Source organism: Sturnira hondurensis, unplaced genomic scaffold, assembly GCF_014824575.4.
Source record: "Sturnira hondurensis isolate 20B ecotype Veracruz unplaced genomic scaffold, ASM1482457v3 Scaffold0019835, whole genome shotgun sequence".
NCBI classification, from domain to species: Eukaryota; Metazoa; Chordata; class Mammalia; order Chiroptera; family Phyllostomidae; genus Sturnira; species Sturnira hondurensis.
The window spans coordinates 2,816,147-2,838,511 of record NW_028092466.1 but is presented as its reverse complement, the minus strand read 5'-3'; the positions used below and the strand labels follow the sequence as shown (position 1 = coordinate 2,838,511).

The window sequence follows — 22,365 nt, the reverse complement described above, 5'->3', positions numbered from 1 at the left end:
TGGCCTGGGAGCTCAGTTGGTTAGAGCATGCACCAAGGTTGCAGGTTCGATCCTCAGGCAGGGCACATATAAGAATCAATCAATGAATGCATCAGTAACTGAAACAATAAGTCAATGTTTCTCTCTCTCTCAAATCAATTAAATACAAAGACTTTTCAAAAAGAATCAGAAAGCTAAATGAGGCCACAAGAGACCTCATTTCGCTCCTACCCAACCCATTCTTCATGACAAGACCACAGTGCCTAGTCACCGGATTAGGCAGGCAGGACCCCGCAAAGAAGAAGGAAAAAGCCACTGCTTACAAATTCATAGCAAGCCCACAGGCCTCAGCCTATGACAGGGACAGGGGACAGGGACAGGGGACAGGGCCTGAAGCCCTGCAATGTAAAACTTGCCAACCTTGTAGCCAACCAGGGAAATAATTTTTTAAAAGATCCATTTCTGTCAATCATGCTGAGCACATCAGCCCTGCACCAGCATCTCACCTTCCAACAGGAGGATGTGCCTGACAGGAACAGGGGCTGCTCAGAGCCACACCTCCTCAGACAGCTGCTGGTCGGACCCTAGCAATCTACTGATGACTCTGAGTTCTCCTGCTAGATGGACACTCACTGGAAGGCAAGCTTTATCACTGGAAATGACCAGAAGATAGGGCTGCAAGAGATGTGCATAAACATTCACTGCTCTACCCAATATTTAGATGAGGTTCTAACAAATCAGCATTTCCTCACTGGGAAGTCTTACAGGGTATGACAGTTCACCTTCAATTAATGGCACACACCTTGGAAGAACGCTGTCACAGGAATATACCCTTGGTCCCCCCACACCACCCACCAACCAACAGGACTCTTTCCCTCCTCCCTGCCTCCCCCCACATAAAATATTTTTTATCATCTTCAGACATGTTACAGAGAGGAAATCCAACTGGCCATTAAGCATATTAAAAGGTGTTCAGCATCATTAGTCTTCATGAAAATACACATTAAAACCACAGTGTGATTACAGAGCAAAAAAAAAAATCAGAGCAATGGTCACTTCCATAGGTGAGGGCGGGATTAACAGGGAAGCAGCTTGTGGATGACGGTCACGTTTTACAACCTGATAGGGGTTTGGGCTGCACAAGTGTCGGCATTTGTCAAAATTCAACAAACGACACTTGAGGTCTATGCTCTTGACTGTAAATTAAGCCTCAAAAGAATAAAATAACTGTAAATGCTGTACCGAGGTTAATGCTAGGTATGCCAAAGTGTTTAAGGTGAAGTGTCCTGACATTCTCAAGTTACAAGACTGAAGGCCTGTACCTGTTACACCTCCTCACCTTCTGGTGTCTGTTTACCAAGTCAGGCCCTCCCAGGCAACCTTTAAAAAAATTGCAACTACCTCTCAAAAAGAAAAAGAAATAATGAGACTGATGGATGGATAGAAGGATAGACATGTGATAAGGCAAGCATAATCAAATACTAGGCAGCGTCCAGGGGATGGTGCTGAGGTGAGCACTGTAAAATGCTCACAACTGTTGTGTAGGCTCAATTATGCATGATAAAATGTTGAAAATTTTTCAGTAAAAAGGTAAAGCTAAAATACACACTCAATGTGAGACCAATACACACTCACTCAAGTGACTACAATCAACAAGCTCGACCACGGCAGGCACAGACAAAATGGAGAACTAGAGAAACCCACACACTGCTGGCAGGAATGAAAGTATCTACCAAAGCTGACCCTGTGCCTGCCCTGTGACTCAGGGTCCTGCTGCTGGGTGCACACCCAGCATACACAAGGGCTTCTGTCCACCAAAACATGTGCAAGAATGTTCATGGTAGCACTATTCACAACAGTGTAAAACAACCTAAGTGTCCAAGAGTAGGATAAATAACTGTTGGCATACTCATAACAACATTCTATATAGCAGTGAGAATGAACTTCTAGTCTCAAAAATGTGAGTGAATCTCACAAATATATCATTGAGTGCAAGAAGCCAGACACCCTCCCCCCAGTAAAAAATACCTACTTTATGCTTCCATTTAAGTAAAATTCAAAAATGGGAAAAACTAATACATGAAAAAAGCCAAGACCATGATCACCTTTGAAGCAGAGCACTCACTTGGAGGGGAGATTTCTGGAGTGAGGTTCCATGCCCCGGTCTGATATGTGAGTGTTCTCAGGTTGTGAAAATTAATGGAATCATGCTTTTAATAATTTAAACAACTTACTATATGTAAGTTGTACTTCAATTTAGAAGTTCATGTTACAAAAAAGAAAAAGATGGATCCTTAAGCAATTTATAGCAACCTGGAATTTTGGGATATTTTTATTTGTTTGCTTTGGAGTTTTCTACCTATGCCAACTGCCCACTTAAACAATGGACATTAAGTATAAAACTGTTATAGGATCACAAATAGATGAAAGAGATTTCAGAGAACAACTAGTTTCATGTATCATTTTTCAGGTATTAGAAGCATGGGATCAGAAAGGTTAAGTTAAAGACTTTGTCCAAGTTACCCAGCCAGTGCAGGGCAAGGCACCCCTGAACCTGTGAACCCAACCCCTTATCTTGTGGTCTCTCCATAGCATATCAAGCCCCAGCAACCTGTCTAGGACTTCAAAGGTCCATCCTTGCCACCAGGCAAAACTTATCAGTGCTCACAATATGATGCTCCCCCTTAAGACATGGAAAGTTCATGACATAGTTGTTTTAGACAGGACACAGTTGGTTGCCAGCCACAGAATCTAAACATTGTTGTAGATATACAATCATACACACACACACAAAATGAAGGTAACAGTGTTCATCCGCTTATATAACTTGAAAATTCAACAATGTACTGCCTTCAGGTAGCAATGGATCCAGGTACTCCCACAATATTATATCAGTTGTTTTCTTTCATGCTAACAGCTTCATCCTTAGACATGTCCCAATGCCCCAAATATTAACAAAGACAGTCATGGCAGCTCCAAGTTCATAATTCTACTAGTTTCACAACTCCAAGGGGTGAAAGAGCCTCTTCTTTCTAAATTGGGCAGCAAAAGGTCCTGATCGGGTTGGCCGGGGGGCGGGGGGTGGAGTGGTAGGGGGGATGGGGAATCTCACAGGATCAGCTTGGGTCACATGCCCATTCCTGGATGGCTGCTCAGGAGAAGTCAGGTCAAGCCTGGGTCATGCATCTACCCTCAGAGTTCAAGGGTAGCCAAACCATTCATTTTCTATGAATCCACTGCACTTTTGGTTTTCCCAAAGAAAAATTAAGGTGCTATTACCAGGACGAGAAGAATTAGAGACAACAAACAATAGATAGTTACCACTAAATGTCATCCTTGTCCCCTAACTCAAGCATTATAACAGAATGCTACCATGTCACTGGGAAGGAAGGTCACAGACTTTGAATCTGAGCTCCCTGCAGGCTCACATTCCCACACATGCCAGCTGACCACTCTGTAGTTAATCCCAACAGATCTCAGCCATTCCACTTGGTGACTAAATATTACTTGTAAATGAAATATGCTCTCTGGCCCTAGACAAAAACATCCGATGACAGATGAGGGAGTAAAAGAAAAAATGTACATTTGCCTGTCGGCTTCATAACACGCCTTCCCAGCATGCCTGCAGAATCCTCCCAGGGCCCTCCCTGCGGCATGGACATCCCCAGGCACGTGCTGGGTCCCTCTGGAGGTGCCACGGAGAGCAGTGACTTGGCTCAGGACCATCCCTGCTCTGGAAGCCGGGTCTGAGGGAGCAGGAGCTGCCCAATGCTGGCTGTGTTCAGACGGCTGGGCAGATTTGTTTCAGAGGGAAAAAATCACATCCTCTGGAGGAGGGAGATGCATATTTTATGGACGGTGTGAATTACTCCTGGCTGTCGTTTCCTAAATTTATTTGAAGAACTGAATTTATCCTTAAGTCTCCAAGGGACCCTTACCACTCACTCTAGATAAGCACTCAATGATCATATCTTCTGATTATTAAAGAAAGGAGGAAGAAAAAAAAACCTTACAAAGGTCCCAGGTTTCTCCATGGGTTGTTTTTTAAAAGTTCAATCTTTTCATGTCACTGACCATGTGTCACATAGCTTTTCCAGATAGGTATAAAGTGAGATAAGCCATCCCAGAAGGACAAATACTGTCCAGTTGCACTTCTGTGTGATTCCTAGAGTGGTCAGATTCATAGTGACAGAAAGCAGAACGGTGGTTTCCGGGGGCTGGGGGCAGGGAATGGCAGCTATTGTTTAACAGGCCAAGCTCCAGTGCTGCAAAGTGAAAACATTCCAGAGAGGGATGGAGATGATGGTTGCATGGCAACATGAATGTACTTAATGTCACTGAACTATACACTTAAAAAAGATGAAAATGCTGCCCTAGCCAGTGTAGCTCAGTCGGTTGGAGCACTGTCCTGTAGCTGAAAGGTTGTGGGTTCGATTCTCATTTGGGGCACATGCCTAGGGCGCGGGTTCGAAGATGTATATGGTCAGCAAGCAATTGATGCTTCCCTCTCACATCCATGTTTCTCTCTACAAAAATCTATAGAAAAAAATGTCCTCCAATGAAGAATAATGTTTTTAACTTTAAAAAGATGAAAATGGTAGTTTTATGCTCTGGCTGGTGTAGCTCAGTGGATTGAGCACGGGCCTGCGAACCAAAAGATCTCAGTTCAATTCCCAGTCAGGGTACATGCCTGGGTTGCAGGCCAGGTCCCCAGTGGGGGACACATGAGAGGCAACCATACATTGATGTTTTTCTCCCTCTCTCCTTCTCTTTCCCTCCAAAGAAAATAAATAAATAATCTTAAAATAATAATAAACGGACAAGGAAAATATTTTAGATAGGAAAACATACAAAAACAAGTTTTTTTTAAAGAAACAAAAATATCTAGCTATAAAAATGCTTTAAGAGGAAGACACATATTAGAAGTAACTTAAAAGAAATAAAGAGATCTTCCTAATACATTTTAGTGAACTAATATATGGTGAACTAATATTTTTAAAGAAAATTTTCTGCCTATTCTGTTTGGTCAGTGAAGACATATGAGAATAAAAACAACTTTGAGCACTCTGATATTTGAAAAATAAGAAATCCTTAACTGATTCAAAAAAATTAAAAACTCTAGCATACTGATGGAGCCAGGACCCAGCCTACCATGAGCTCTGTCCTGGGCAGCCCGGAACACAGATGACCAAGGACCCAAAGGACCCCCAGGGTCACTCCCACCTGCTGTGGACAGACACCTGGCTGCAGGTCTTCACTCCTCCCCAACCTGCCATGTGGCCTTACACCAGTTACTTTACTGCTGCAACTTGGGTGTTCTCAGAGCTAGAGGAGGGCATGAGAAATGACCTGTCTTCGGGGCGTGTCACAAAGGTTAAGAAGACAGTGTGCCCCTCGGGCCTGATGCAAAGCCTGAAGTGAGTCGGGTGGGTGTTCTGCCAACATTAGTGGCTTCCCCTTCTCCATCTCCCATTCCTAAGATTTCAGCCAGTTTAGGGGGCAAATGGCTCTAACATCCAGGAAGTCCTCTGCTTCTGCCACCCTCAAGAGTTATCAAATGTGGGCACATAGGGAAAAATAAACACTGCAACAATATTTTTGGTAGGAAAGACAAGAAAAAACCTTATAAAACTCAAAAGCAAAGAAAAACCTAAACACTCTAAATATCCATCAATACAAAATAAACTATGTTGCACCCATACTATAAAATACCACACAGCTTTTACAAATAACCAGGATGTATGTGTGCTAACAAGAAAATATCTTTAAGATATATTATTGATTGAAAAAGAGAAACAAATAAATAATGCACTGTGGTTATTTATTTAAAATAAGAACTAACCCCACAAATCAGGGTATGTCTCCATGGGGTGCTGGAAAGGACGTCAGAGGAGGCCTTGATCAGATTCTCACCCTTTTTTCACCACCATCCTTTCTAAAGAGCCTCTGAAGACTCGTGTCAACCAACCACTTCCCACCACTGCGAAATTTTAAAACCACAGATCTACTGTGACCTTTGGAGGGCCACAAACCACTGAAAGACACAGCACATTTTTTCCTTCCAAAAACCAATTCCTTCTCCCCTGTGCAGATGCACACATAGTCTAATTCATGTGCTACTTATATGATTAAAAAGAAATAATTTTAGCCCTGAACAGTGTGATTCAGTTGGTTGGGCACCATCCCACAAACCAAAAGGTCGCCAATTTGATTCCTGGTTAGGGCCCATGCCTAGGTTCCAGGTTCAGATCCTGGTCAGGGGATGTGCAAGAAGCAGCCAATCGATGTTTCTCACACTGATGTTCTTCACAACGATGTTTCTCTCCCTCCCTTCCACTCTCTTTAAAAATAATAAAATCTTTTCACAAAATTAATCATTTAAAAATTATTTCCTCAATCTTCTTCCCCAAAGTACTTGTGGATGGGACTGCCAATGAGGCTCAGCGCTGGTAAGGGAAAAGCAAACAGACTTCAGTTGTACTAACATGCTCATGTTCATACTACATGGATTATTGATCTGACTAGAAAATGTGCATCACAGCTGTAACTGCAGGCCTTATCTCATATTGTTTGGGGTGTGTCTAGTGTCCCTCACTGTTGTCTATCTCTCACTAGGATCAATAACCCAATGGCAATGGATACCTTCTCAGGGGCCAATGCAAGACTGTTCTGGTCTTCTGATTTTCTTCTCACCCCCTGGCTGAGCCTTCTTTGCAGTTGGTTTCTCCCTCACCCCCTCTGAGGTGTCTTAGGAACCCATCCCTGGACCTTTTCTCTGCCCCCCCCCCCATTTTCTAGGTGATCTTATCCAGTATGGCAGCTTGAAGACCATCTACATTAGAATAGCTTCAAAAATCATAACTTCAGCCCTGGCTGGTGCAGCTCAGTGGATTGAGCATGAGCCTGTGAACCAGAGGATTGCGGTTCAATTCCCACTCAGGGCACATGCTTGGGTTGCAGGCCAGTTCCCAGCAGGGGACGCACAAGATGTAACCATACATTGATATTTCTCTCCCTCTCTCCTTCCCTCCCCCTCTAAAGATAAATAAAATCTTTTAAAAAAATTATAACTTCACCCAGACTTCTCCCCTGAACTCAGCAATCATCTCTCTACATGCCTACTCAATATCATCACTTGAACACATACAAGAATCTCAAATATAACATGTCTAAAACAAACTCTTCATATTTTCTCAAAACTCACATCTTCTCATCCTCACTTTCTTATTTAATACCAGTTCCTCCTTTCTAGCTGCTTAAGCCAAAAATGTTGGCACCATCTTCAAGTTCTCTCTCAAACCTTGCACATCCAGTCCATCATGAAATCCCATTGATTTTATCATCAAAAAAACATGCAAAATTTAACTGCTTCAATCATGTCAACATCTATTACCTTGGACAAAGCCACCATCATCTCTCACTGATATTGTTACGATAGTCTTTTTACTCATCTCCTCCCTTCCATTCTTGCTCCCTGCTCCACCTGCATCCTGCACATCCATTCTTAACAGAGCAACAGAGTGATCCTCATCAATGTTAAGCCAGGTCACGTCAATCATATGCTCAGTAGTCCTCCAATGGCCCTGCCTGACACTCAGGGTCAGGTCCTCAGGCCCTGGGCCCCTCCTACCCCTCACTCCAGTCATCTTTCTGCCTCCATCTGCAATACTCCCCACCCCCCACACACTCTGCCCTAGCCACACTGACCTTTTTGCTGCTCCTGAACACAGGTACGCTCAGACCCCAGAGCCTCTGCCCTTGCTCTCCTCCCTGCCTTCTGGCTGGAATGCTCTTTTACCAGAAATCCACACACTTGCTCCATCATAGTTTCCAAGGCTTTGCTCACATGTCCCCTCCTAATAAGACATTCCCTGATCATCCCACTTAATATCACAAATCTTCTAAATCCTTGCACAGTTTATTTGGGTCTTTTTACTGTCTGTCCCCCCAACTCAAAGTTAAACCCTGGGAGTGCAGGGATGCCCTTCGCCTTGTTTACTACTATCCCTCCAGCTTTGAGGGCGGTAGATTGCACACTGTAGTGCTTCATTTGACGAATGACTCCTTATCTTGTAATGTGACAAAAGGTTCCAATGAAGGAGGTGACTTTCAACCTTAGATCCTGCACCCAGCTGTTCTGTCATCTCTGAGAAGGTCACTAAGTTTTAAATACCACACCCCGCCATCACATACACACAATGCTGCCACAGGTCTCTGAGCAACTCCAAGGCTAGTGGGCACTTTCTATGGCTGAGTTAGCAAATACCACTCACATCAGATGCTTTTCAAGCTCAGCAATTTGCCAAAGGGCCCACCAAAAGCAAGAGCCCTGTCCCCCAACTGCCAGACACCCATTTTTCCCTCCATGGCTTCATCAGAGCCTTGAAGAACCTAGGATCCATCAAGCTCCGAGTTCCATTCATGAAAACCCTAAAACTTCCTTCATCCCTCAATCAGAATCTTTTCCTCTTCTGATCTGGAAGAGACCCAGGGGTGTTAAAATAGAACATCTTGACTGAATTTCCTCCGGGCAAGCTTTCCTTGGGCTTACTCACTCCAACACACCCGTCCCTCCAGCCAGACCCAGCTGGAGCCAGACTTTTCAGTGTTGTGGCCCAATGCAGAGCTCCGGCAGTGAACCTGAACCCGATTCCAAGCTGCACTGTTTGTTCGGAGCTGGCTCTATGCCTGTCACCAGCAATGACAACAGTTCCTTAAATCAGACCCTCTGGTAGCAAATGAAGAACACACCAGTTTAGCAGGAAATCGGCTTTCCTTGAAGCTTCTCTGAAGTTTGTTGAGAAAAGAGGAATCTATAGTGATTAAGTAATAGGAAAGACCACCTGCAAGGTGCTCAGAGGCAACCGATCAATGTTTTTCTCTTCCTCTCTTTCTCCATCCCTTCTCCTCCCTTTTACGTAAATAAAGTGTTTTTTTTTTTTTTTTTAAAGAAACAGCTTAAACTTCAGCTGGGAAAATATGCACAGAACTGCAGAAGATTTAATACTTGCAGAGCAAAATACCATGAAAAGCACACACTTCTACCTGCTGCTTTTCCATCTCCACCTTCTCCCAGTGTCCCTAGGGTCTTCTTGTTTGGATTCTAATATCTGCCTAAGCATCCCTCAATCTCACTACTTCCTGGACTTGAAGAGGCTCAAATCTGTCAGTAAACTAAGTCTTCAAAGCCAAGAGCGATGGAATGGCAGGGCCGCCGCAGTCCACATTCTCCCGGCTCCTAATCAGCTGTGGCTGACTTCACCTCATCACTGAGGCAAGGCTGCAACAGCCGTCCTCATCCCCAGCCTTCCCAAGGATGCCCTATGCAATGTCCCATTACCTTGTTTACCTCCAGTAAGGTGTTGTACAGACTACTACCTACTGTGTTCTCAGGCCAGCAGAAGAAAGAGGAAGGGAGAAGGCAGGGAAAGAGAATTTAAACGCGACCATTAGCAAAAGGAGAAAAGAGGAAGCAGAGGAAAAACCAGAAAGCAAGAAAATCAAAGGGAAATGAGAAACATAAATAACTATAATTTGACATCCAACTTCCACCTTACAAAGAGCTTAAATTCCCATTCTATGGTCCTTGCCAACATTCTGCAGGGCTAAAGAAGGCAGAGAATTCTATACTCATTTCGGAAATGAGCAAACTGAAGCTTAACAAAACCTCTCAGGTGGAGCAGGAGCTAGGACTGTGAACTTGTCTCCTGACTTCACAGCCGGAGCTTTTTCCACTGCCAGTGACCATGCAACTTTGACTAAAACTAAAGAGCAGAACTAGAGACGCCTAAAGAAGTGGAGTATACTATTCTCAAGAGCCAAAGTTTGGAAACCACTCATGTCCATCAGCCAATGAATGGATAGCAAATGTGGAGCGTCCATACAATGAAAAGTATTCAACTGTAACGAGGAATGAGGCCCTGACACATGCCACAGCAGGGATGCACTGTGAAAACAGCGTGCTAAGGGAGAGAAACCAGGCACAAAAGGTCACGTATTGTTTGACTCCATTTGTATGAAATGCTTAGAATAGGCAAATCCATAGAAACAGAAAACGGATTGGCAGGGGCTAGCAGGAGAGCGGGTAATAGGAAATGACTGTGTAGGAATATGGGGTTTCTCTTTGGGGTGATGAAAAGTTCTGCAACTGGAGAGCAGTGAAGGTTGTACAACACTGTAAATTCACTAAACATCCCTGAGTTCTACAGTTTAAAAATGTTTACAGTTGTGAATTTTATGTTATATGAGTTTTACCACAAACTTTTTAAAAGTCGGGGTGGAAGAGATGGAGAGAAAATGGGACTCAGTAGGAGGAATGGGAATTAGCCAGGGGTCCTTAGGCTAGTCTTAAGTTTCCCCAAATCATACCGCTGGGCTCTACTGCTCCTCTTACACTGAAGAAGTAGTGAGACCTTCACTGGTGGAGCTGCAGATGCAGAAACACCACCAGCAGCCTGAAAAAGAAAAGAAAGTACAGACCGGAGCAGAAGGAACTTTCCTGTGTGGGGCTAGCATCCCTGCAGAAAGACGAGTCAGTCCCACTGGCAAATGCTCAGCATTTACTCATCTGTCCTGTGTATTGACGGAAACACTCATTCACCAAATACGAACTCCCCTCTGGGCCAGCCACTGTTCTTGGTGTGAGGGTTGCCACAGCGATCAGATCTCTGGCCTCACTGAGTCGACCTCACCCCCTCGGGGGTAACAATGTTCAGACTCACTGGCTGGAATGGCCCACTTTAATATAACCTGGGGCTCAATCCACCAAGCGTAAATAAAAACTAATAAATGAACCTTTCTCTCTGATGTTTAGCACATTTTAATCACATTTGGTGTCAGGGTAGAGATTAGTGAGCTATGTGGGACACAGTCTGTAGAAACAATAGTAAGTCACCCCGCAGGGTGAGCTCTAAGCAGAGACTTAAATGCAGAAACCCAGCTATTTTAATTAAAAATTCTGGATTTTGACACAGAGTAAGGAATTTGACTTCAGGCCATTGTTTCAGATGGAATTCATCCAGAAGACACGTTTAATGCTTGTAGGGGCCTTCACCTACTTTCAGTCCTGGGGAGCCTGCAGGGGGCGTAGCAGATACTTGCCCTGCCCTTGTGGGGCTCTCATTCTAGTGAAGGAGACTCAATATGGAGCATGCTTGTTCACTAGGGATATGGTTAAGAAGGAAAACAGGGACAAGCACAGTGTCCCTGTTTTTTTCAAGGTTTCAATTGGGCACAGAACTATGTAATGAAGTCTGCTGCCCAAATCCAAGCTGATGGCCCTGTGTGAGTCAGTTCAGGATAAAGTATCACTGGGGGTTGGGAGGGGGGGCAGGGTTAAACAACAGAAATCTACTTTCTCACAGTCCTGGGGGCTGGAGGTCTGAGATCAAGATATCAGCAGCGTTGGTTTCTTCTGAGGCCTCTCCCTGGACTGTGGGTGGCTGCCTCCCTGTTTTTATGTGGTCTCCTCTTTGTGTATGTCCTAATCTCTTCTTATGAGGGCAGCACTATAACCTCATTTTAACTGAATTGCCTTTTGAAGGGCCATCCCTCCATATACAGTCACATTCTGAGGTACTTCAGTACCTCAGGGTTAAGGTCTCAATGTGGGAATTTTGGAGAGGGACACAACTCAGTCCAGCACAGCGCCCCAGTGTGCCCATCACCTGCCGTAAGTCCTAGGCCCCTCAGTGCGCACAGGGTATGTCTTCCTGGTCACTCCACTTGGTTCTCCATGGACCTCTCAACAAGGGGAATCAGGGGTCTCATCCAGTCAGGCTCATTCTCACCTGCATCCCCAGTGCCTAAACAGAGCTGGTACCTCAGCCACAGGGAAGGACAAGGAGGTGATGAGGCTAAGTGAGCTGTCACTATAAATGATTGAAGCTTATTTGGGCCAAGAATGTCAATGACTTCTTTAATCATCCAAGCAGGGGAGGAAAGGGTAGCCTGAGAAGCAAGTTCAAAGACTCTGGTGGGGAGAGGACCTCTACAGTATAGGACTGAGTGGCTGGGACAAGGCGGGAGGAACAGTGGGACAGCTAGTCCACAAGCACCAGCCTTCTCCCCACTTCTCACACAGCCTCTCATGTAGGCCTTGTATTTGTCATCAGCTTGTCCCCAGATTCTAAAGCATGCCCACATGCCCTGTCACCCTGAAAATACTTCCAGTCAACCTAAGAGGCAAAAGAATGATTGTCACGCTCCTTTTGGACAGATGAAGAAACTGAAAGTCAAAGATTTAAAATGGATTTTAACAAGGTCAAAGAACTAAGAGGTGTATGGGGTAGGAGGTCCTACAGTTCTATCCCAGGGCTCCTTATGGCTGTCCACGAAGTCTTCAACTACACACCTGTGTAGTTGACCTTCAACTTGACCTGTCCCTGCAGCAGCCCCTCTGAGCAGCAGGATGGGGAGGGAGCACCTGTCCATGCCACACCTGTTCATCTTTGACTTTGAGTATCCTGTCCTGTGGCCCAAAGGGCCTTGTTACCTAGGACCCAGTGGCCTGATTTTGATGGTAGCTCCCTGAGCTGACCTGGCTACACCTCTTCACACCTTGGGCTTCCATGATCCCAAGTTTTACCTCATGGCAAGGCCATTCACGACCTTTGGAGAAAAGCTGGTTAAGCCATGAGTTGAAGTCAGAGCAAGATATGCCTAATTCTCTAAGGCAAGCTCTCTCTTTATGCTGTCTTTAATTCAGCCATTCATCCAGCCAGCTATCAAGTCCGTATTGAGCCAGACCTCAGAGATGCCAGCTGAGGCAGTTACAGAGATTTATGAAGCAGGTTTCCTGCCCTGGAGGAGCTCAAAGCCCTCTTATATAAACAAGTCGTTGTGGTCCAATGTGGTTTGTGCCGCCTCAGTGTGGGACCTTGTGGAAGCCAGAGGCAGTCTAGAGAGAAATCAAAGGCCATGATTGGCCTGGGTCTGGATGAGGATTATCATTCCCTACACAGGCATGAGGAGGAAGGGACTCCAGGGCAGCAGCTGTGCAAGGCACAAGGGCGTAAGGAGAGGACAAGTGAGGAGGCTGCGAGGGAGGCCAGGCGCAGTTGGTGCAGACCCCTGTCATCTCCAACAAGGAGTGCCTTGACCGTCAGGGCAATGGGGAGCCAGGAAAGATGACTCTACAAGGCCACTGTGGGTGGCCACATGAGCTTAGGATGAGAGTGGAGACACCAGCACTAAGCTTGGGGTTCCTGGCTCATTGGAAATACAAGAAATATCTGTAAGGATCAGGTTAACAGAAAACTTGTCCATTCCCAGGGCCGTGTCCAGAACCTTCAAGCTGCTTCCCTCTGGCCCTCTCACTAGTGGTATAGGCTGCCCCTGCCTCCCACCCCCTGAACAGCTGCTGCTCTTCCTTCCCCCATAAACCAAGAGAAAATCAAGTATGGGGGACTGTACCAATCATGCCAGCTGTATGTCTGTATTTTACCCCTTTCCAACTTGCCTGGGTCTCACATCAGTCCTCATTTGCAAGAGATTTGCAGCTCCAGCTGAATATATATGGTCTTGCTGGTTTGCCGTGAAGAATAATTTACACTTTCCACTGCTTCTTGGGGAAACCATTTCCCTAAGACGAATAATAAAGCAGAGCAGCCACCCAGAGGAACAAGGCACCCAAACCACTGCCTGGCAAGTGACTAGGAAATGCACCAGAATGGCACTCACGTTGGGTACCCTCTGGAGCAATGCTGATAGGCAGAGAGGAATGTGAGCCTCTAGTGTCACATAATACTGGCTTTTCAAACTCTATCCCATGGAGCCCTGGGGTTTCCAGGAGGAATCCCTGGAGTCCCTCTGAAAAGGGCTGGCAGTGATCAAGGGCCCAGCCCACCATCCATAGGAGGCATGTGCAGCCTGAGAGTCCCTCTTGTGTCCAGGCAGACCAAGAGTGGCACCGGCAACCAGAGGGTCTGGGAGCAGGATCAGACTCTCCTGCCTACCTCTCCTGCTCCAGCATAGCTATCTTCTTGAGCCCAGGGCCTAGTCAGGAGCAGAGGAGTCAGACAATAGCTGGCTTTACTGTCTCCCTGGAGTGCCAGGTAATGTCTTCGCCAACCCCTCTCAAGCATCCCCCCCCCATAGGCTTGGCTCCATACCTGCCAAATATGCTGGGAGGGCTGCACAGAGGAGGAAGAAGCCTGGCTACACTTTCATCTGGGCTGTTTTCTCCTGGGTGAGCCAGAGGAAGGCCATCTGAAATCCTGAAGCTGATCAGGATCTCTGTGGGACACCCACCACGGGGCTCCTTCAAGCCTCATGAGCTTCCTCTCCTCCTGAACACCCTCAGCCCCCAGTGCACTATCTCTCAGTTCCCAAATTCCTAACTAGCCTTACATCAGTCATCTGGCTAGAGCAGCAGCCAGACCCCTTAGGAAGATTCACACCACAGTAGGATATTAGATCTAGGGCCAGAGCAGATGGGAGCGGGGCACCGTGGAGTTTCCTACTACTGGACTTCAGTACCCTCCTGCCCCCAGAGAACCTACGATGGTGCTCAGAAATTCAGAAGCTGGCTGGGTCAAAGTACAAAACATGTCAACTTGAAGATACCCACAGGTCCCATGATCCCTAATGAGAGGCAGGCACTGACCAGCCCTCTGAGCAGTAACCTGCCAATAGGCAGAGAGGTATGTCCGGATGCAATCTTCTGCACAAAAATCTGTTTATCTGCCTTGTGCTCTGAGATAAGGTTCCCCTTAATTAGCAACTGCAGTTAAGATGCTCATCTTGGTCACACCCAGGGAGGGCCTGGATGAGAGGAGTTTCAGATGGTTCAACAAAAGAATTTCCGCTTTACGCTTCTGGTCTAAAATCACTGTGACAAAGCTGAAGACCCATCCACAGAAGGGTCATGACTTCCTTGGGCACACACATCTTCAATGATGACCCTAAACTTGACAGAAAGGGACTTGGAAGAACAAAGATGGAGAATGAATTGAAGTGACAAGAGCTGGAAAGACGAGGTCACTGCCAGAAATGGAGACCAAGAGGCCCAGAGTGACTCTCCAGAAAGCAGAAGGATCTGTAACCCCAGAGCCGCTGGCCCAGACTGGGCCCTGCCACCACGGTCTCATTCACTTAAAGGAGACAACTCCAACTCTCAGTTATCCTCTGAAGTGGGCCTCATTATCCCCATTTTAAAGATATGGAAACTGAGGTCCATGGTCAGATAAGCAATGTGCTCAATGACTCCTACAGCTAGCACACAAACCCAGGTGTGACCGGCTCTGAACACCATTCCTGAACACCACCAGCCTGACCTGCAAATGAGAACACTCCTACTCCAGGGTTGCAGCCGTGACCCGGTAATTACAGAGTCCCAGGGCAGGTCTGTTTCCTCAATGCCTGTTTTGTGTTCCAGCAGGAAATAATAATGGCCTAATGCCTTGTATACACAAAGTGGCAATCCTACTTCATGTGATGTAGGTTATTTGCTCCCACAGCGAGCATGCCGTGCTCTGAGTAGTGCACACACTCTTCCCCAGGCTGTCTTATTACCCATAGACTGTCTGTGTAAGATGCCTGGGTGGGAAACAGGAATTCCGTAATTTTTTTTGTTATTTTTCCCCCCTGTGATACCAAATAACTACCATGGGTAGCAAACCCAGAATCTTATATCATGAGCACCAGAGTTGAAATGACTGGAGTCCTTCATTTTTTCAACTGAATGCCTCCGCCTGGCTGTACACTCCAGGCTGAGTCTACAAAGATCAGAGACCCAATCCCCGATCTTGAAAAATTGACAATGCAACGAAGGCAACAGACGATTCCAGTACAGCGGGGTGAGTGCAAAGGGGACCAGAAGGCTGCCGGGAGCTGTGTCAGCAGTCTTCCCAGGAGATGAACAGCAAAGCCAAGACACGAGAACAACTTAATCTAGCTAAAAAGGAAAAGAGAGGACAGACCATAGCAAAAAGATGAGTAACCCAGGTTAAAATGGGCAAAAAAAATCCAAAGAGAAAATTCTCTAAGGAAGATAAACAGCCTACTGATAAGGATATGAAAAGATGCTCAATATGATAGGTTATCTGTGAAGTGCGCACCCAAATAGCAGTGAGATAACCCTTCATGTCCACTAGCATGGCCATAATTAAAAAGACAGATCATAACAAGTGTTGGTAAGGATACAGAGAAATTGGAACCCTCATACACTGCTGGTGAGACTAAAATGATGCAGCCACTTTGGAAAGCAATCTGGCAGTTTTTCAAATTGTTAAAGATAGAGTTACCATATGACCTAGCAATTCTACTCCTAAATATACATCTAAATGAACTGAGAATATATATCAACACCAACACTTGTACAAAATGTTCAAAGGAGTAAGACTCATAATAGTAAACAATGATAAACAACCCAAATACCCACCAACTGATGAATGGATAAATAAAATGTGGTATATCCATATAATGCAATATTTTTCAGCCACAAAAAGAAGTACTGACACATGCTACCACATGGATGAACCTTAAAAATCTCATACTAACTGAAAGAAGCCAGATACACAAGGCTACAAATTGTAGGAGTCCATTCACATGAAATGTCCAAAATAGGCAATCTATAGAGACAGTCAATTAGTGATTGCCTGGAGTTGGGGGGGAAATGGAGTAAGGAGCAATGAAAATGTTCAAAAATAATCATTTTGTATTGGTTGCACAACTTTATGAATAATTTGATTATTGATTTAACAGCTAAAAAATCCTTGATTTGCACACCCTCAACAGTATATGCATTATATCTCAATAGAGCTGTTAAATAAAAAGAAGAGGGAGTGAGAGTAAAAGAGCAGATGGGGGAAGAAGGTTACGTCAGGGAGAAGAGGCCACACATGCATGTGAAGAAATGGCTAAAATAGCAGCTGGGGATGTAGGTGGACGCCTGGTGGCCAAGGGCCTCATTACCAAAGCTAAGGTGTATCACATGGTAAAGGGATGAAAACTCCCGAAAGGTCTTCAACAGGAGCATTTTGAGATCCAACTGGCTAGAAAAAACACTGTGGTGTCCCTATGGAGAATGGACATCACTACAGGATAACGGGGACGGCTCCTGCCATTAGGGACGGGGGCAGTAATCCAGGCAAGAGAGGAGAGAGGTCAGTTCCAGATCAGGGTAGGCCTGAGGGGTCCCTAAGGGTCTGCGGCAGAAGCCTGCTTCGTGGGGCTAACAGCATCTCCAGTGCTCAGCTCTAAAAGCATTAGAGCAACCTTTTGAATTTCCATATACCTGGAGGTTTTGCCGTTTTCTCCTCTTCACCTTTTCACTCATCCCCAGCCCCTCCCCCCTCTGGCAACCATGAGTTTATTCTCTATGAGTTTGTTTCTGTTTTGTTTTACTTGTTCTTTAGGGGTTTTGCTTTGTTTTAGATTCCACATATAACTGAAAACAAGTCATGGATATAATATATAGCATGAGGAAAAAGTCAATATTATTGTAATAATTTGTATGGAGACAGATGGCTACTGAACTTATTACAGTAATCACATCATAAGAAATAAATGTTGAATCACTATGTTGTATACCTGAAAAAATAATATTGTCTGCCAACTATACTTTAATAAAAGTAAATAAATAAACAAAATAAATCAAGAGATTTTCCAGCCAGCTCCATAAAATAAGACGTTCCTTCTCTCTAGGACGAAGCAAAGACAAAAAGAAAAGTTGCAGGCCTTTCGCAGCCTCACATTTCACCTCTCTCAACAGCCTTCTTTCCTCATTACAAGAGCCTCTTCTGGGAGCATCCAGGCAGCCAGAGAACCACCAGGCCCAGGTAAGAAGCAATTAAGACTAATTAGCCCGGCCTGGGCAGCAGTTCCAAATAAACCACAACTGGCCCGCTCTACCTGCTCTAACGAATAGAATCTGTGTCCTGAAAACCCCCCAGAAGTGCTCTACAGCCTTTCTACTCAAAGTGTGGGGCCAACACCAGCAGCAGCTCCTGAGAGTTTGTTGGAAATGTGGACTCTCTGGCCAACCCCAGACCTCCTGAACTTGAATCCCCATGTAATAAGATGTTCAGGTGACGTGTGTCCTGGATCAGAAAACAGCCTTCCATTGTGACCTCAACGGGCTCATGGAAAGAGGTTTCTCCCACCCCAGAAGCAACCCAGTTAACTGGCAGCTCTCGGTATTCAATGTGGCATGACCCCCAGAACATACGGGATGTACACTCCATTGACAAAGTGGATACAAGTCACCCGCTACCCTCACTGGAGCCCTATAAAAGTCACAAGGATTCTGTAACTTGCCCAGCATTTCACAGTCACAGGGCTGAGGCAGGATTTGAACTCAAAGCTGCCACTCTAGCTTGCACTCTGCAGCCCCCAGGGGGAGAGGTTCTGCCCTGCCCTTGAATATGCTCTGATCAGTGCACACTGGGATTAGCTTTAGGGCTCACCTTCTAGCCTACCAACCAAACCACACAAGGCATCCAACACCCCCTTGGAAGTGATGTGGAAGCCAGATTCCCACTGCATGTTCCCACTGCATGTTCAACTGACACCTTTGGTATATAGCAAGTCCATTCTGGCTCTCTCTATGCCATCATGTCCACACTGTGGTCAACCCCTAGGGCCTGCCATGCTCATGCCACTCACCACTGGGTCCCCAGCCTTTCTTCCTCCATACCCTGGTCCTGCTCCGGGAAAGCGTTCCTGAGCCCCTCTTCCAACCTTCATCAAGGGACCACTCTGGGCAAATAGGAACACAGGATGCTAAGCTCCAAGACTTGCTTTTTTACCACCTCTATATCTCTGTCCTCACATTACATAGACTCAAAGAGAAGTCTAATTCCAAAGCCTGTACTCTCTCCATGACCCTGCATAGCCTCATATAACCTGCTTAAAAAAAGAAAAAGACAAAACAAACTAAATCTAATCTAATTTCAAGATTGCAAACTTAACACCTCCTCAGGGCACTTAAATGCTTTGCTACTCAAACTGCCTCCAGACCAGCAGCCTGAGCATCGCATGGGACCAGTCAGTAATGCAGAGTCTCAGGCCTCGCGCAGACCTCCTGGGTCAGAATCTGCATTTGAACGAGAGCCTCCTGTGATATGCATGCACACTAATGCCCGAGAAGCGCCAGGGGCAATGCCCTGCGCTAATGTTGTTCGAGTCCCTACTATGTGCCCACACCAGAAGACAGGCCCCAGGCATTCGAAACCTTCTTTAGAGTCAGCAGACTAGATTTTGTGTTGTCTTTGGTTAACAAAAACACAACACTGTTTTATTTTTCATTGGAGCACAACAAAGGCTTGGAGATATTTATCAATAAAACACTTGCTCAGTGAGAACAGTAGACTCGAAGTTCCTGTTTCTGTCTCTAAATTATTTTACAAACCAAAGACAAATGCCTCAATGATGCTCTTCCATGAGCCACTGCCAAAATAAGGATCCTTTGTCACGACTGGATTAGGACAAGGACTCATTTGTGTAGAATTTTTAAAGTATCATCTCTACAGAGTTTTTATAACTTAGTTTTTTGTTGACTAATCCTTGAGCCGTCTGTGCACCTGACAAGCAAAGCAGAAGGAATTAAGGGATCTGAGAAAAAACAACGAACGCTAAATGTCTGGGAGGACTTTTGTTTCAACAAAACAAGCATGAAACTTATGTCTTTTAGAGAGGTCACCTGCCAGAGTCACCCTGGAGGGCACAGCACACCCCCAAGGGCTCCCCCAAGAGCTGCTAACCTCAGCTCCACGTTTTGGTTGTATCCATTGAGCCTTTCAGGGAGCAGGGCACACAGTAGGTGCTCAAATATAAATACTTGTTTTTTGGAATCAAAGGTTGTGACATATGTATTTATCATGAACAAAGTCTGGGGACAGGCCAAATACAGGCCAACTACCTGCCAGTGTGCCCAGTAGAATGTAGACTCCAGGATAGCTTGGTGAGGGGAAAGCTGACCTGAGAGAACAATGAGTTCGTCCTGGCTCTCAGGAGCTGAGGGCACCTGCTGAGGGCGGCACTGTGGCTTTAAGTCCTTGTGGTGGCAGAAGTTTGTCAAACATGCAGGATCTCAGGCCTCATTCTAGACCTACTGAGTCAGAATCTGCACCCAAGATCCATCAAATTAATTTTGAGAAGCCTTTCTCTAGAACACAGGTGGAGAACACAAGGCCCATGGGCCGAATTGAGCCCTCCAACTTGTTTTATCTGGCCTGGCACCTCGTTTCTACTTGGTGGCGGATCCGAGCTCCTTGACACTAGTTTAGGAGTAGTTACATTTATACGGTCCTAAAATTACATCTGGCCCTTTGAAGGCAACAGTAAGGCTGATGTGGCCCCCGGTGGCAATGAGTTTGACACCCCTGCTCTAGAAGCACTGAGCAGTGACCTGCAATTGTGTACGTATACAGAACCATTCTGGTAAACCACTGGGACTGAAAGGAGCAGAAATGGGCATCGCTGGTGCCAGTGCACACGTGGTGGTCGGCAGAGCTTTCCACAGGGATTCAGCTTGCTCCTTTTCTCCTTCTGGGCATGCCAGGGTTGCACTTCCCCACCCATTTAAAGTGAGGTGTAGCTGCACTTCAGCCAGTAAAATATAAGCACAAATGTCATGTGTGACTTCCGGGAAGAAGCTTTAAGAGCCAGATGCTGTTTTAACATAATCAACCAGCAAGATCCCAGATGGTGGTTGCTCCATTATCCTGGAACTCACAAGGTCTTAGATCCCTAAACCAACTTGCAGCATGAGGACGAAGCAAAACTATAGTGTTTTAACCACTGAGATTAGAGGTTTGTCATGGCAGCAAATCCTAACCCACCCTGACTGATACAGTGCATAAGCACACAGTGCTGCTGTTTTCAGAACATTTGTTACTCCCCATTGAGAACTACTCAAACATAACATTACTTGAGGATAGGACCTTTTAAACCCTAAACAGCATTATTTAACTAAAGTAGTCTCTTTACTCTTCAGACATCACTCCCACATCATCTTATTTTCTCCTTTCCCCAGATTTCCTCTCATATTTGCTTTTATCTTATTGTGCGGTATGCTTTTTGGTAAGCTGCTTTAAATTCTTTTTGCAACACAGTGATAGACACGGTGACAGTCACATTACAGACACACCAGACTTGGCTCCAAATGAATTGTGGCTGTTTCCAAAAAAATCATATCTACCCCTCGAAAGACAAAGATTTGCTGTTACTGAATATATTCAAAAGAACATGGCCCTGGGCCAGCAAGAATTTCTTCAACCTGTTCTTTCCACAAAAGGATACTTACAGAATGCATGGTACACACAGTTCCTGCTTTTAAAAAGCAATTCATTCCTGGACACACCATCTCTTTTTGCCTCGTCATGGATAAAGTTTGAACTATGCTAACCCCTTATAATCCTTTAGCATCATTAACCAAAAGTTTTTGTTTTGGTTTTTTTCAGTTCAGCTTCATTATAGTGACTGAGCCCCTTCCACCTGCCTAGCCTGGTGCTGAGCACAGGTGAACCTTATTTTAACCAGTTTGCATTCTGGGAGAATGCTGCAGTGGGCATCCTGCCGCTCACAGCTCATCTGATGCTCCCCGAGTCCAAAGTTCTAGAAGTGGAATGTATGTTGTTGAGGTTTTTAAGGTATACTTCCAAATTACTCTTGAAAGAGCATATGACCACAGGGCGGGGGTGGGGGTGCGGGCAGGGTTGGGAATATAAGACAGAAAACTGTACTTGAACAATAATTAAATAAATCTAAAAAGAAAAAAGAAAGAAAGAGTATATGACAACTTTCCTACACCCTTGCCAATATTCTTTCTTTTTTTCTGGACAGGTTTCATTAAAGCTCTCTTTTTTAAAAAATTGCAATTCTCTGATTACTAGTGAAACTGAATATGCTGATGACTTTGTATATCTTTTATTATAAAGTGTCTATCCAAATTCTTTGCCCATTCCTATACTGATGTGGTCCTTTGTTTTTGTTTTTAAAATAACTTACAAAAGCATTGTCTGCATTAAAGATACTGACTTTCCCCCCAATTTTTACTGCTTTTTATGTCATTTTTTAAGAAAGAGATCTCTGGTGGCAGAATGAATGATTTACAAATGAGAAAAATCCAGTAGGAAAGACTGTATCATCACAACTGATCTTCGAGAGGTGCAGCCCCTTACTGCCCACCCCATCCATCCATCAGCAAGTCCTTCTGACTGGTGGAAATCAGTTTCAAATTCATCCGCTTCTCACTATCTCATATCCACCAGCATGTTCCAAGCTTCCTGACTGGTCTCCTGGTTTCCCTTCCTCTTCAAGTCACTTTTCCACACTTCAATCAAACCAAAGGCTTTTGCTGCACTTAGAAAACTATCTACCAACCACTATAAAAAATGGTCATTATGTAATGTAATAGAGGTGCCAAATATTGCTGCAATGGCA

General features: G+C 45.1%; 1 protein-coding gene across 1 annotated transcript in view; it reads right to left on the bottom strand.

The window, feature by feature from the left end:
• GAS7 (growth arrest specific 7) overlaps positions 1-22,365 on the bottom strand; it is a 209,908-nt gene that overhangs the window by 179,226 nt on the left and 8,317 nt on the right. The gene's annotated exons all lie outside the window — the stretch shown is intronic.